The following is a 15,073-nucleotide window of genomic DNA, read 5'->3' on the forward strand; positions in this document are numbered from 1 at the left end:
TGCTTGGCCTTTGACCTCGTTATTGGGCCTTGTGGTAATTTGAGCCCATCACGTTCTTGAGCTTGTGTTGGACCTTTGTGACTCGTATCACAGAGTTCCTATAAACGAGGTTATTATCAGAATTCCTGTCAATCACAACTCATAACATGTGGGAAATACTTAGTACAATAACGCAAATTAGTTTCCACATTTCTATAATTTTTCAGAGATCAATAAAACATAGCCCGATGAACAATAAATGGATACAAGGACACGATTAACCATCCAGCATAATAGATGCTGAAATAATAATTTTAGGGAAACATACATGTCCACAACTGAGTCAATTCAAGATATCAAGTACAAGTCATGCCATTCAAAGTCATTAAATAAGTATAATGTAATATTTTACGATATGATGAACGAATTACAGATACTAGCACAGTAGTCCAACCGAAAACATGCCAAATGCTCATAAGAGCTAATCCAATCGATAATACGCCAATTACTCCGAAGATCTAGTCCAACCGATATGCATTAATATCTTTGTATTAAGAAAATGTTTGAAAATGTTTTGAAACATTAGATGTGCATTAAGATTATTCATGCGTCTTAAATTAAACCTTGAAAACATTGGTAAGCCATTGCAACGATAATTCCTACACTCATTGAATCAAGCCACCTTGGGGTGATCATGTTCAACTAGTAAGAACATGAATTTCCATCCAATTAGTACATGAATCTAATTCCTTAGACATTCACACATACTAATAATCATGTAACATTTGACCATCATTCTAAATTAATTATAACTCATTGGGGAGTTACTTAACTAGATGATATTAAGTGTATAACCATAAACTCAACACCTATCGCATCATGAACCACAAATGAGTTATCTTGGGACAATCTTACTGAGTAGCATGCCGTGACTAATTTTCCTCTTTGAAGACATAATTTCTTGATGTATCGCATGATAATTCCTACCACAGAGGCCGATCCAACTATCATACAATCATAAGAAAATTCTACTTACTTTCAGAAAATATTCTTAGTGAGATCCATATGACAATGTCTACCATAGGGTAGGTCCGTTTCATGCCATCATAAGAGTCCATTGATGGAGGTCGTAGGTCTTGTTTAGGGACATTCTCCTACTTATATTTTAAAATCATGCAAGGTTTTTAATTTTTTGGTTTTAATCATGAATGATCAATATATGCACGACAAGTACATGTGGTATTCTTCCCTAATCTATATGGAATGCTTATCTCATATATTCATGAATATACATTTGTAGTCATAAAAATATCATCATGCTTATCTCATAAATATAAAAACATAAAATTTAAATGACTCTAACTAGCAAAATTTTCTATGATTCCATCCTAGAAAAAATAATAAAATGACAAAATTACAAAATTCACCCCAAAGCATAATTTGGGTCTTCAATATTGCCATAATGGTTTTTTACTGTGGTACCGATTCACGTTTCCGTCATCACTATCTTTACATCATCATTTTCATGTCACGGCCACCATTGGGCCACCACTGATCACTACCATTGGACCACCGCCGACTCTACTGGCTAGGTTTTTGTTTTCTTGTTTTTTGGGTTTTCGCTTGGAAAAAGTTTTACAAAAATTCCTATATCCATTTTCAAACATTACCATTTTACATAGTTAGCTCGCAAGTTATCTTGATTCGCACATAAGTAGATTATGGAGTCAGTTCGCACAATGATACGACTTACACATTGCCATAACATGCTCATCAATTTAGCTTGCGTAGAATTAGCTTCTTTAGAGAGCTCGCTTATGAATACTTATAGAGTTTGCACGCACATGAATACTTTACAAAATACGTTCACATATATGTTCTTACTTGGTTGGCTCACACATAACCACTTACATAGAGCTTGGATAACACGAATTGCATATTCCACAGCTCGCATATTGTTACAGCTCGCATGTCATCACAACTCACACATACATTACAATACACTTGACACATACTTTACTATACAGATACAATTTCCATACAACTATATTGTAACATAAGTCCGCACATACGCTACAGTGCTAGTGCACATATAGAACTTTACATAATTAGTACGCACATCCTTTCCATAGACAATTCACACATAAAACTTTACATAATTAGTATGCACATACTTTGCATACACAGTTCACACATAAAACTTTACATAACCAGTGCGGACATACTTTCTATAGACAATTCACATATAGAATGTCACATAACTAGTATGCACATACTTTGCATAGACAATTCAAACATAGAACATTACATAATTAGTATGCACATACTTTGTATAGATAGTTCACGCATAGAACTTTACGTAATCAGTATGCAGATACTTTGCATATATAGTTCATTGACCTTTCCTTGTATTAGCTTATGACCTTTTCATCGCTTAGAAGAGCCCATATTTTATTTATACCAATCTACCTCGACAAATCCTCATTGTTAATTTGAACACGTTTGGGTTCCCTTGTAAGGTCGAGGTCTTTCACCAATCTGTGCATTTACATGCCTTAGCGAAGGCAAAACATATTTAATTTCATATCATAATTATCCATTCTATTCTCCCATCACAACCACACTTCAACAGTCACCTTTATTTCCTTTATTTTCTCTATCCCGGATACTAAGCTTGTGCACCAAGTAAGGAGTAACCATTTCGATCTTTCACACACACATTCAATATAATCGTTACCATTTGCTAATACAAGAATACTCATCCGAGAATCAAATCATGTAGGTCGGTAACATTTCTATCAATCAATACTAATAAATTGATAGAAAACAAGTTTCACATAAACTTAAACAACACACAAGGAGTAACAAAAAACATAACCAAACCTCACCTAGTCAAGTGACATCTTTAAGTTATATCATCAACATTTAAGCACAATAGTTAAAGGAACTCACCAGAAATATGCTAAGGATGATTTTATCTACGCAACGAGCTCCTTCTCTTTTCTATTAGGACCTCCCCTACTTCTTTAGCTATATACATTCAATATTCACAATTACAATGAAATCAACCACAACATCAACTAATTTCTTTAATGTAGATAAGAATCTAACAACTACTGTAACATGTATCATTTACAATAAAAAGGGAGATTCCTATCCATTCCAAAACTTTCAGATAACCTCTCTCTATTATAATTTCCAATCGCAACTTAAATAACAGACTATGACCAAAAGAGTGTTCAGGAAATTTACCAATACCACTCGAAAGAAGAACCTCTAAGCAAGCCAAAACCATAATTTCTCTAACATACAGTTGGAGTTTCCACAACCAAAACCAGTCAATAGAAACAAAAGGAAAAACTATTCTTCAACCAAAACTAGTTGGAGTCTTCCTTCACCATGTAATTTATACTGGATAAAAATTTAAATTGATATATTCTTCAACCAACCATTTTTCATGCACACACAAATCTACTAACCATTTCTATAATTGAGGGCCTGAACGAGCCATGCACGGTGATACATTTCCTTTCCCCAGGTTTAATACATGCCTCGAAATGTTTCACACACACCACGAGGTGCTGATGTAACATACGAGGTTGTAAGCTAATGAGCTCGAGGAGTGGCAAACTCCCGAACTGGCGAGTTTGCAAAGTAGCAGAGGCAGTTCACCACATGCGAGGTGGAAAACACGGTACAACAAAAGAATAGCTAGTGGCTTGCGAGGATTGGTTAAAATTACAGCCAAAACAAAAACATGCATAATAAACATGTTCACTATTTCCATTTCAATCCCAATTGGTCAAAGAAATATAGTTTATCTATTTAAAGATCTAGGGTGTGACATTAATGGACCTGGTTTATGAAAACAAAGTCCCAAAATAGCATTTTTCGGCACAATTAGAAATCGAGTTGTTACAATTGAGTGTTAATTTCATAGACTTGTCCCCATTTGCCTAAAAATTACTTATGTCTTTAGAATTTCTTCATACGAGCTAAGATTGGAATCCCTATCTAAATCTCCATAATCAACAATACTAGCAACAAAAGCAATAAAAATTTGGTGATATTATTTTATATAAGATCCACTAGATGAATCCTCATCACTCCAAGTTACATAGAGTGAATTCTTTTTATTTTTCAGAGTGTTAGCACACTTAGATTGGATATGAACATATCCTTGGTACTCAAAACACTGCGCCCCCTTATTCTTTTTACTTCTTAGGTTCTTCCTTGATAACTATTCCCTTTAATTATTTCTGGGAATATTGGTATTGACTTTAAACCTCTTGAACCTTCCAGTCTGTTTCTTGAAAGCTTTACTAAAATTCTAAGTAAGGCTATCTTCTCCTAAAGATCTTCAATGGTGGCTTGTTAGGAGTTGGCATTTCCTTATTTACCTGTAAAGCAATATTTTTATCTCCCTTTGCTCTACTGCATTTAGTCTCATAAAAATTTGTTTAAGAGGTTTGTAAGGAACCAATGAGTTTATCAATAGTTAACCTTTTAAAATATTTAGCCTCTTTAATAACTATGACCTTAATTGAAAATCTCTCTAAAAAAGACTTTAACACCTTTCTATTCAGTTTGGCATTTGAACATTCCTCTCTTAGAGCAAAAACCTAGTTTGGCAGATCACACAACTTTGCATAGAATTCTGAAATAGTCTCTTATTCTTACATTCTTTGGCTCTAAAACCTCGAAGTCGACATGCACATTTTTGACTGCTTGATAGTGGATGTTCCTTCAAGATCAGTCTCCAAGATACCCTAAGCAATCTTAGAAATAATGCATTTGGTAATACTTTTAAACTTCTGTAAGTCAAATCCACAAAAGATCACATACAAAGCTTTTGATTTAGCATTTGCCAACTTTTTTTCCTCAGTGGTCCACTACGCTTCTAGCTTAATAACTCTTCCATTTTCAGTATCCATTTTGGATGGCTCCTATCCAATCAACACAATATGCCATGCTTTCTCATCAATAGGCTTAATGTAAGCCTTCATAAGTACTTTTCTATAAGCATAATTGCTAACCTCTAGTAGAGAGAGTCCTGAAGTAGATGTACCTTCCATAGCTTGACTATGACGACACCAGGGATTTCCTTTAGCTACTTTAAGTGGCAGAATCTGATACCAATTGAAACTTTAAAACCACTAGTGAGATATAAGCTATGTGCTTGGAAGGAGTGAGAAGGGACTGAGCACTCTTTCAAGCATTATAGTACAAACAATAAATAAACAAAAGGCATAATAGTTGTTTGCGTAGTGTGGTTTTCCTGTACCTGCGAGGCCTAACTCAGTGAGAAATATTCATTATCTTTAGTACTCACAACAAGTTATCCTAAGTTATCACACACTCGTGACAATTTTCTCACCTTTTTACATTGAAGAATGATACGCTCACTATAAAATAACCCCTATGAATTCAGTAAGTACAACCAAAACAAAAAATGTTTTACTATCAATATGCACCTATAAAATAAAGCTCCTCACAAGGAAAAATTAAGAGCTCAATCTCTCAGTACAATAATCTACACAAGTCTCTCAATTATATAAAATATTTTGAGACTTGCTACCATAAAAAGATTTATATCAATCCCTATAAAACCACCACATTATAAGTTGAATAAAATATAGTAATAAGCAAAATAAACATGGACTCTTGATAACGAAAAATACAATGTTCCAATTCAATCCAATATCAACGATTCAAGAGATTAGATAGGGGTGATCTGATCCGATTCAATCCTCCAAATATGTTTCCCCAAGTTGTATGATCTTTGTTAATGAACTAGATATCATCCACATAACCAGTATAACTCATAAACGCCATTCAATAAATTATCAACATTATAAATACGAAAATTGTCTCAAACGGCTCAGTGGTTAGAGAGTTGGTACTCTCTCAAGCACTTAATTATGAATTCCAGATTTTTCAATAGACGTGATATACACATATATTCATATCATATGCACATCTCATTTTAACTTAAAAAAAAAACCCTTGCTCTACTCTTTCAGCCTTCTCTTACTATACATATATTTTTAATGAAAAGACACCAAAAGAAGCCAACCCAATGTCTCGTTGGTCGAGCTTGCTGCTGAAGAATCAGGAGACATGTCCAAATAATCTATGACTCATGAATCTCTTATAAATCAAAGTCAGTTGATTCTAATTAAATATGAGTTTGGTACAAATAAGTTTAATTTCTTTGAGATCTCAATAAATAGCTCTTCTTCCTGCACTGCAGTGTGACAAATCATCAGAATATGAAGTTTTCAAGTCTGGTTTTGGTGTTTCTGTCGTTGATTTGGTGCTTTTATATGATCTGTGTTGTGCATGGGAAGGGGGAAACTACTAATGAGCTGCTGTTGGGTGCTGTTGGGGACTCCGTCCATTCGGTGAGTTACTATCAAACTTCAGATCACTCAGAAAATCCTCCTCTCTTTTTCTCAGATTAATTAATTTTGAATTTGTGTTTTTATTTATATTTTATGTCATTCAAAAGTTTAAATCAAGGTCGTATAAGTACTACTTTTATAATACGGTTAAAGTGATACTGATACAGGGAGAGGGGAATGGAGGAGCTGAGTGCAGCAAGGAGAAGAATAAGGATAGTGTAGATTGCAAATTACAAGCAAAGGGTGGGGCTGCTGAAGAGACTGTTCTTGATGAAGATTACATCTACACCAATTCTCTCCCTTGAATTTCATACGTATTTCTTAGCTCTGAATTACTGTTAATGAGATCCATTCCTTGTAACTAGTTATATTGCGCTTTTAACTTTATTTTTAATGCAAGATCAATCATGTTTTTTCCCCTAATTTGAAGTCCATCATGAGCAAAGTTAAAAGAACACAATTAGTTTATAGACTAGTGTGATTTTACATACTTTTATAATTATTTTACCTGATTTATATTTATTTAATATTTATCGGAACATTTTAATTAATCTTATGTTATATTTTATGTTTTATTCAGGTAGATATAAAATTTTATGTAAATTGAAATGTTTAATTATTCATTTAATATAAAATTGTCAATCATTGAATATATATATAGACTGTATTATTTTTAATTACCATAACCAAACCGATTTAAATTTACAATTTACTTATAAATTTCATTCTTTTAGAAAAAAATAAGAAACAATACTAAGCTTTTTCGCTAAATTACTGATATAAAATCAACACATTAATATTTTTAAACATAAAAAATTAACATTTCAATTATTTATACACAATAAATTAACAAAAATTAGCAGATATATTTAACAACAAATAAAATTATTTCTGAATTTTCATAAATATAAAACCAACTTATTACAATTTATAGTAGAAGGGCTAATTACCCCGTTTTCATAAAGCATAGAATGAAATTAATAATTAAATCGAAATATGATGCATGTGATTGTATTGTTAAGTTCAATACCGATTTATTTATTGATTTAAAAAAAACCAAAAACAGGTTACAAAATTTGAGGATAACAACATATATCCCCAAAATTACAATACAGCATTTTCCAAATTGCCTTACAGAAAAATAAAAGAACATTAAATAAGCTGCACCACACTCAAACTCCCAAGCAATACCAAAATATAATCAACAAACTCTGTGGTAGAGATTCAAACTTATATTTGGATTTGGATTTCAAGAATTTAGGTTTGGAATTTATGATTTTAAATTATTTATTTGAGAATTAAAATATTTCGATTATAAATTTGTGATTAATTAAAATTTATTTTTAAATAAAATTTAAATTTAGATTTCATAGAAATAAATTGTTTATAAGTTAAAAAGTGAAAATACTATAATAATAATATATCAAATTTATTTCAAGTCCAATCTCTAAAACCCATCACTAAATTAAGATTTGAATTTAAATCACTTCAAAACTAAAAAAAGAAAATCAATTAGCTAGTAATAATTAAGAACTTTTAATTAGTAATAAGTTAATAAGTAAGTGGTTACTATTGTTCCAGCCACATTTCTCTTTTCGCTCTACTAGTAATTTAATTGGTGCTTGAACCCGAGTTTCGGTGAGGCTGAATCTACTTTTTTTCATTCTACCTTCCTTATTTATTTTATCTAATTCTTATCTAATTCGAAAAAAAATTAAAAAGGGAGGGACGGGGAGAGAGTAGTCACAGATATTTGATTGTATCTTGATCTAATCTTTTTCGCCCCGTCCCGCAGCAATAACTTGAATTAAAAAAAGGGAATGTTAACGCATCTGGGAAGAAACGATTGATCTCTATCAATAAACCCGCTAAAGAACCGAGTGCTAGGGTTGCAAAAATGATTCAGTGCCTAGATATTTCACCAAAACGATCTGGAGCTTCATACCTGCTTTTGGTAGCACAGGCAGCAACGATGATAACGATGGTAGCGGCAGCAGCAGTGGTAGAACTACTGGAAGGGTGGAGTTGATGAGTAACTTGGGTTTATATCATGGTAATTGGTACGATACCAATTGATATGTACTGTTTTGATTCTCAACTAGTATCAAATGATTTAGGTTATGTTTTGACCAAAATTTTGATGTGTTTCAATAATTCAAGTCTGTTTCAACTCGTTTCGACTAATGTCAGCTTGTACTTGTCCATATAAATTGGTGTAAATTTTTTATATTTTAAACTTAATTTATAATTATTTTTATTATACACATTTAAAAAATACATTTAAACTTAAAATATAATTATAAATTATTATTAAACCTAATTAATAATTTTAAGAGTTATACTTGCATATAAATATATTTATATAAATGTAAATTATTAAGAAACTAAAATTAAGAATTGATATATATATTTGAATGTATATATAATATATAATTTATTAAAAATTAAAAATTATTAATATATATGTTAAAAAATATCGATAAATTTGAAATACATTGATACCGATATGTACCATACTAAGACAAAATGCTCTGCTCATTGGTACAATAGTAATTACTTTTGTTGACGGGTTTATAGAGAAAAGAAAAGTTTAATTATTTTATATTTTATATTTTTATGTTACTAGATATTGTAAATTTTAAGTTTTAAAATGAATTTTAAAACCACATTTTATCTCGAAATTTCATAAATTGAGATCCATATTTTTATTGAATATCAAACAAATAAATTTAAAAATTTTTAATTTTATCTTGAAATTTTAGTTTTCAAATTGACCAACAATGAAACCTCAAAATACGTCTCTCTTTAGAGATAACAAAGGAGCGGGGTGAGGGCAGATATTTCTAAATCTATCATCGGTTCACAGTTAGCAAACTCTGTTCTACCACCACTCAGCTCCACTATAGATGTATAATCTTGAAAATCACTACCACCTTCATGGATGTTAGATGTATTCATCTTCACTCCACCCCGCTCCAATTCAATTTAACTTTCACTACTTATTTTTAATATTTTTAATATTTGTATAGTCAAGTAAATATTTAAACATAATTCTTAAAAGAAATTTAAACATAAAATATTTGTCTTTTTTCTATATTATATTATTACATTTTTACTTTTCTAATAACTTATATGTATAACGATAAAATGATAATTTCATACAAGGGAGCAAGTCAAGACTTAGCAATATATTACTATAATCGCTCTATACCCACTATCCAAAAGAAAAATCCACTTCACCTCACACCCATTTTTCCAAAAAAAAAAAAAAAATCTACTCCAAAATTCAAAATCCATCATGTGATTCGAATTTTTCCATCCCTACCTCTCCCAACTCTTACAATTAAGTTCAACAATTTCCGCTCACTACTAACCATAGAACACAACCCTTCACCATCATCAATTGCCAACCCATTCGGAAAAGCTAAGCAACATTATAACTGAAATTATGAAAACATGTAAAATTACTTGCAATGGTACAAATTTATCCTCGCCTGTGTTTAGCTACTTTCATTTATGAATTACCGAGAAATACTAGCTAAAATCTGATAAGGAAACAAATTTAAAATTTTGTTTTAGGAGTTATAGGGACGGAAAAACTTGAATAACTGATCTGTTACGAATGAAGTGATTTTTTTTTAAAGTAGATGCAAGGTGGGGAATGGTAGATTTTTTCTTTTGGAGGGTGGAGTGGAACAACTATGGTAATTTCTTGCCCCACCTTGTCCCATTCAAGTATATGAAATTCCATTTTATCCTTATGAATAACTATTAAAAGGGTAAAAATGTAGTAACGTAATAGAAAAAATCTATATATTTTATATTTAAATATATTTTAAAAGATTGAAAGTAAAGTAAAAGGACTACATTGAAAAGTGTAGAAAATTTTATGTGTGAAATGAAATAATATGGTAAAGAGCTTCAATGAAGTGTTAAGTGTCGATGAGTTAAATACAAAGTGATATTGGAAAGATATTATAGTGTTTATTGAATTACATGATGCTAAGGACTAAATTGTAATATATTCAAAAGTGATTAAGTGTACTAAAATTTTGAAAGAACATATTTAAGTGCAATGATATATGGAAGTGGAATGAATTTTAAAGTGAGAATATAGTGACTAATGAAAATGGATTAAATTGATATGCAAAATTGAGGAGTGAGATAAATTACTATTTTGATGTTGGAAATTGAGTGTCATGAGATGGTATATTGTAGTTCTAATATTGATAAAATGATATTGTAGTATATAGAATTCTTAATGAAAAGACTGAGTTTTAAAGAATTCAAAAGTATAGGTGTGTTGTTCTAAAAAATATAAAATAAATAAAATAAAAGTGAGGCTAATCCTATTACACATTCCCATGTAGATAATATGTGAACTAGCAGGATATAGATGGCATTTCATTGGAAAACATTTAGCGCACTTTCTATTCTTTTGGACTCCGGTGCCATTCTATTTTGATATTGCACTTCGGTGCACTTTGTTCTGTTATTGTACTTCGGTGCATCTATATATTATTTTCGTATATCCTACATGTTTTGTTAAGTCTATGTTGGGCATCTGTAAATATTAAAGGACAAAATAAAGCTATGATCAATATGACAAGTTTATGTGTTAGTGAAAGGAAATGATAGTGAATTAAATTATATTGAATAAGTTATAGTATGGAAGTTCTAATGTTAATATGTTATAAACTTATTTAATACAATATTAATGTACATTGTTTATATTTACTTAATGTAAAGGTAAAATTAATTATTGTTGTACTTACTAAGCTTTCACAAGCTTAAAACGCTATTTTCTAATGTGTAGGTAAAAGATTGATTTGAAGTACTATACCAAGGATTCAATTTCAGCACATCTCATTCACATATCAAGATTTGGAAGTAAGTATAAATATTTTGGTATTAACTATAGCATGTACATAGGTATTTTCAGGTCTATGTATAAGGATTTTAAGGAAAAATGCTTAGAGAAGTTGAAAGAATGTGATGGTGTAGCAAATTTGGTTGGGTATGTCTTGTGTATATGATGAATATTATGATAATATGAGGTATTTTTCGGTTTAAAATGATTGGTATAAGTTTGGATTCGAATGGAATTGAATTTGACTTATTTGAGAGGTGTGTCAAGCTTGATATTTTGTCCCCTGCACCTTTGTACCGATACCAGGTGAACTTGTGTTAGGCTTGAAAATACCAAGTGGGGCGAACTGGTATTTTAAAATTCTTACAAACTATTCCAAAATAAGGAGAGAAAGGGAGAATAGCTTGGACACTTGAATTTATAATGGTTCGCCCAAATTGCCTACCTCCACTACCTTAGTATACCTCAACCAAGGTTTACCAATTCATTATACTTGAATTCTTACCTTTCAAGGAGAAGGTATAACCTTTACAATCCCTATCTTTTCACAGGGCTAAGATAGAACCTTCCCTCTAGTTTTTGTGGCTAAACTAGAATCCTCTAGCTTTTACAAAGCTCAACTATAACTCTTAACAAATTACTTAAGGTTTTATACCTCAAAAATAATAAGTATTTTTTAGCATGTACAAAGAAAAAATTGTAAACAATGAAGACCTCACAAAGGTGTGTGTTTACAAGTGTGAAGCTCTCTCAAAGAATTGAAATGAGAATGATAAACAAATTTAACAATAAGCACCTAAACATATATGTATAAGAGAAAATGAATAAATAATGAATTTGAGACTTTTCTCTTAATTTCAATACATGGATGTACTTTTATTATGTTTTCAGGTGTTCTTGACTTCAATATATACCCTTTAACTATTTTTGGACATTTGGAGCCATTGGAGGGTATTCCTAACAGTTGGAAGAATTTCTTTCATGCATTTAATGTAGTCTGCAACAATATGTATCGGGACATATAAATTTTGTCTTGAGACAGGAAGAACAAATATGACCATTGGAGTATGAGGCCTCGAGACACAATAGGCATGTCTCGAGACAATTGACCATATGTCTTGAGACAAGGTTCCTTTGAAGCATTTTTAGCTTCAATGATGGTCTATCTCGAGACAAACATGCTTGTGTCTCGAGACAAGACTGGAAACCTTAAAAAATGTGGCTTATAAATATTTTTAAGTACTTGGGGGGTTCAAAAACTTTTGGAGAAATTTGGTCATTTAGAACCTTTGTTTTTGAGTTTATAACACTTTAAAGTATATTTGAATAAGATTGAAACGATTTATGCAAATTTGATTAAGGGAATTTATAATTTAGTTTGTTATATTGAAACAATTGAAAACCAAAGCTAACTTATATCAATACAAGTACTCTAGAGAGCAAAATTAAACAGCGTCAGGGGAGTTGTATCCATACTTGGAATGGTGAGTATCGGTACAAGTGCCCTATTTTGAGTTGTTTTTTCTCAATTTGACTTGAACAAGCCTCAAACCATTTCCAATTGCGACAAAATTTTAGAGGTAGCTTAGAAATAGTTCAAATTACTTCAAAAAGACTCTAACAAAGTTCAAATGAAGTTTTTAAGATTATTTATAAAATTATGTGAAGTTATTGAAATTAGTGCCTAAATATGCAACCTTTGTTATAATTATCAGTTTAACTCGAGTAAGGGGTGTTATAAGGAATACTAAATATTTTGAAAAAATACAAAACTTTTAGGTAATCGTTAAATTTTTTATAAAACCAAAATATTAGGTTATCCCAACAAATTTGATTTATTTATTTAATTTTCAAAAGTTTTAAATTTACTCATATGAATAAAATTTTTATTTGTATACAAATTTATTTTGGAATACTAAAAATTGTTTCTCATTTCAAAACCAAAATTTTTGAAGGAATACGAAAAATTCTAACGAATTCCAAAATTTCTTAGAGAATACCAAATTACCCGATCAAATACCAAAAACTTAGAGGAACACTAAAATTCTAATGAAATACCAAATATTGGTTCATCCCAACAATATTCTTTCTTTATTTAATTTTCAAAAATTTAAATTTATTCCTATATATAACAAAATTTCTTAGCATATAGAAAAAATTTAAATACCAAATATGTTTCTCATGCCAAAATCAAAATTTTGAGGGAATACAAAATATTCTAAGGAATATCAAATATTGATTTGGCCCAATAAATTTTCTTTATTTATTTCATTTTCAATATTTGTAAATTTATTCATATAAATAACAAAAGTTCTTAGTACGTATGTAAAAAGTAATGGTATATACTGAATTTGATTTCTCATGTCAACATCAATACTTTGAGGGCATATCAAAATCTGTGTGGGATACTAAAGATTTTGAAATACCAAAAATTCGAGGTTATATAAATTTTTTAAGGGAATACAAAATTCTAAGGATATGGTGCTAGAAATTTTGGTATTTCATTAAAACTTTGATATACGCTTCAAAATTTCTAGTGATTTTCTTTAAAATTTTATATACCAAAATATAATAACTCAATAACATCAATAACTATTACGTGATTTTTAGAGTAAAATGTAATTTTAAACAAAATGTTGAAATAATTCATCCAAAATCATACTTTTTTATTTTTAACCGGTTATAAATTTTGTTTTATATGACAACCGATGGAAAGCGCTCCCTAGAATTTCCCAATTGCTAATGAGCCAGTTCTGTAGGGGAGCTTTAAAGAATTCTTCATGGTTTCTTTGGGACACAATTGCTCTCCAACTGTATTCCGCCAAGTTTTGTTTTAAGACTGATCTTACAAGGTTCCAATTTTAGTGCTTCCCACTTCACTTGCACAGAACAGTACTCCAAAAACTTCAGTATGTAACAGTCGCATGTAATCATACAAGAAAGTTATAAGGTTTTTTTCCTGACAGTAGCATAAAAGGAAACATGTTGTTATAGAGATTCTTCACTCAAAAAGAATCAATAACCCATATATGGGGGAATTGATAGAAATGCTACTTTGTAACAAAGTTTAATTAAATTATTGTGGGTTAATCATTTTTAGTATTCAACTTGAGAATTATTTTTATTTTAAGGCTTGAATTAGGTAATTGTTTTCATATTAGAGTCTGAATATTTTTTTGTTCCAAGTAACTTCATAAACTTGACAATTGTTCCTATATTGAAGTTTGAACTTTTTTAATCCAACTCTTTTCAAGGAAATATTAGAGACTAACTCGGATAAAAAAATTTCAAGTCTCTATGTGGGAACAATTACCAAGTTTAGAGATTAACTTAAAAAAGAATAATTAAAAATTTCAAACCTCAATTTTAAAATACTTATCAAATTGAGTGTGATATCTTAATTGATTTATAGATGCCATGTTCCTTTCCGTAAAACTTAAAGAGTTTCAATTCTTTCATTAATTTTGAAATGTATTTGCACACAGTAAGACTTCACCTTATATCTTGGTGGAGCAATAATTAAATAATTACTTTTATGTTCAAAGATATTTAAATATATATATATATTTGAATTAAACAAAAAGAGGTTAACAACTCAAAGAGGAGTGGATAAAAAAGAAGCAAACGAATCTCACTTACAATTCCTTACCTTTTCAATTTATGACATTTTAGACAATGCTGTAAGTATCACATTGCTTTCCTCTTTTTTTTTTTTTTGTTCAACCTTCAAAATATTAAAAACTATACATTTACAAAAGATCAATAATTAAAATCCCAAATTTTTATTGAAAAGATAAAAAAAGCAATTTATTTAATTATT

This window comes from Gossypium raimondii, chromosome 11, assembly GCF_025698545.1.
Source record: "Gossypium raimondii isolate GPD5lz chromosome 11, ASM2569854v1, whole genome shotgun sequence".
NCBI classification, from domain to species: Eukaryota; Viridiplantae; Streptophyta; class Magnoliopsida; order Malvales; family Malvaceae; genus Gossypium; species Gossypium raimondii.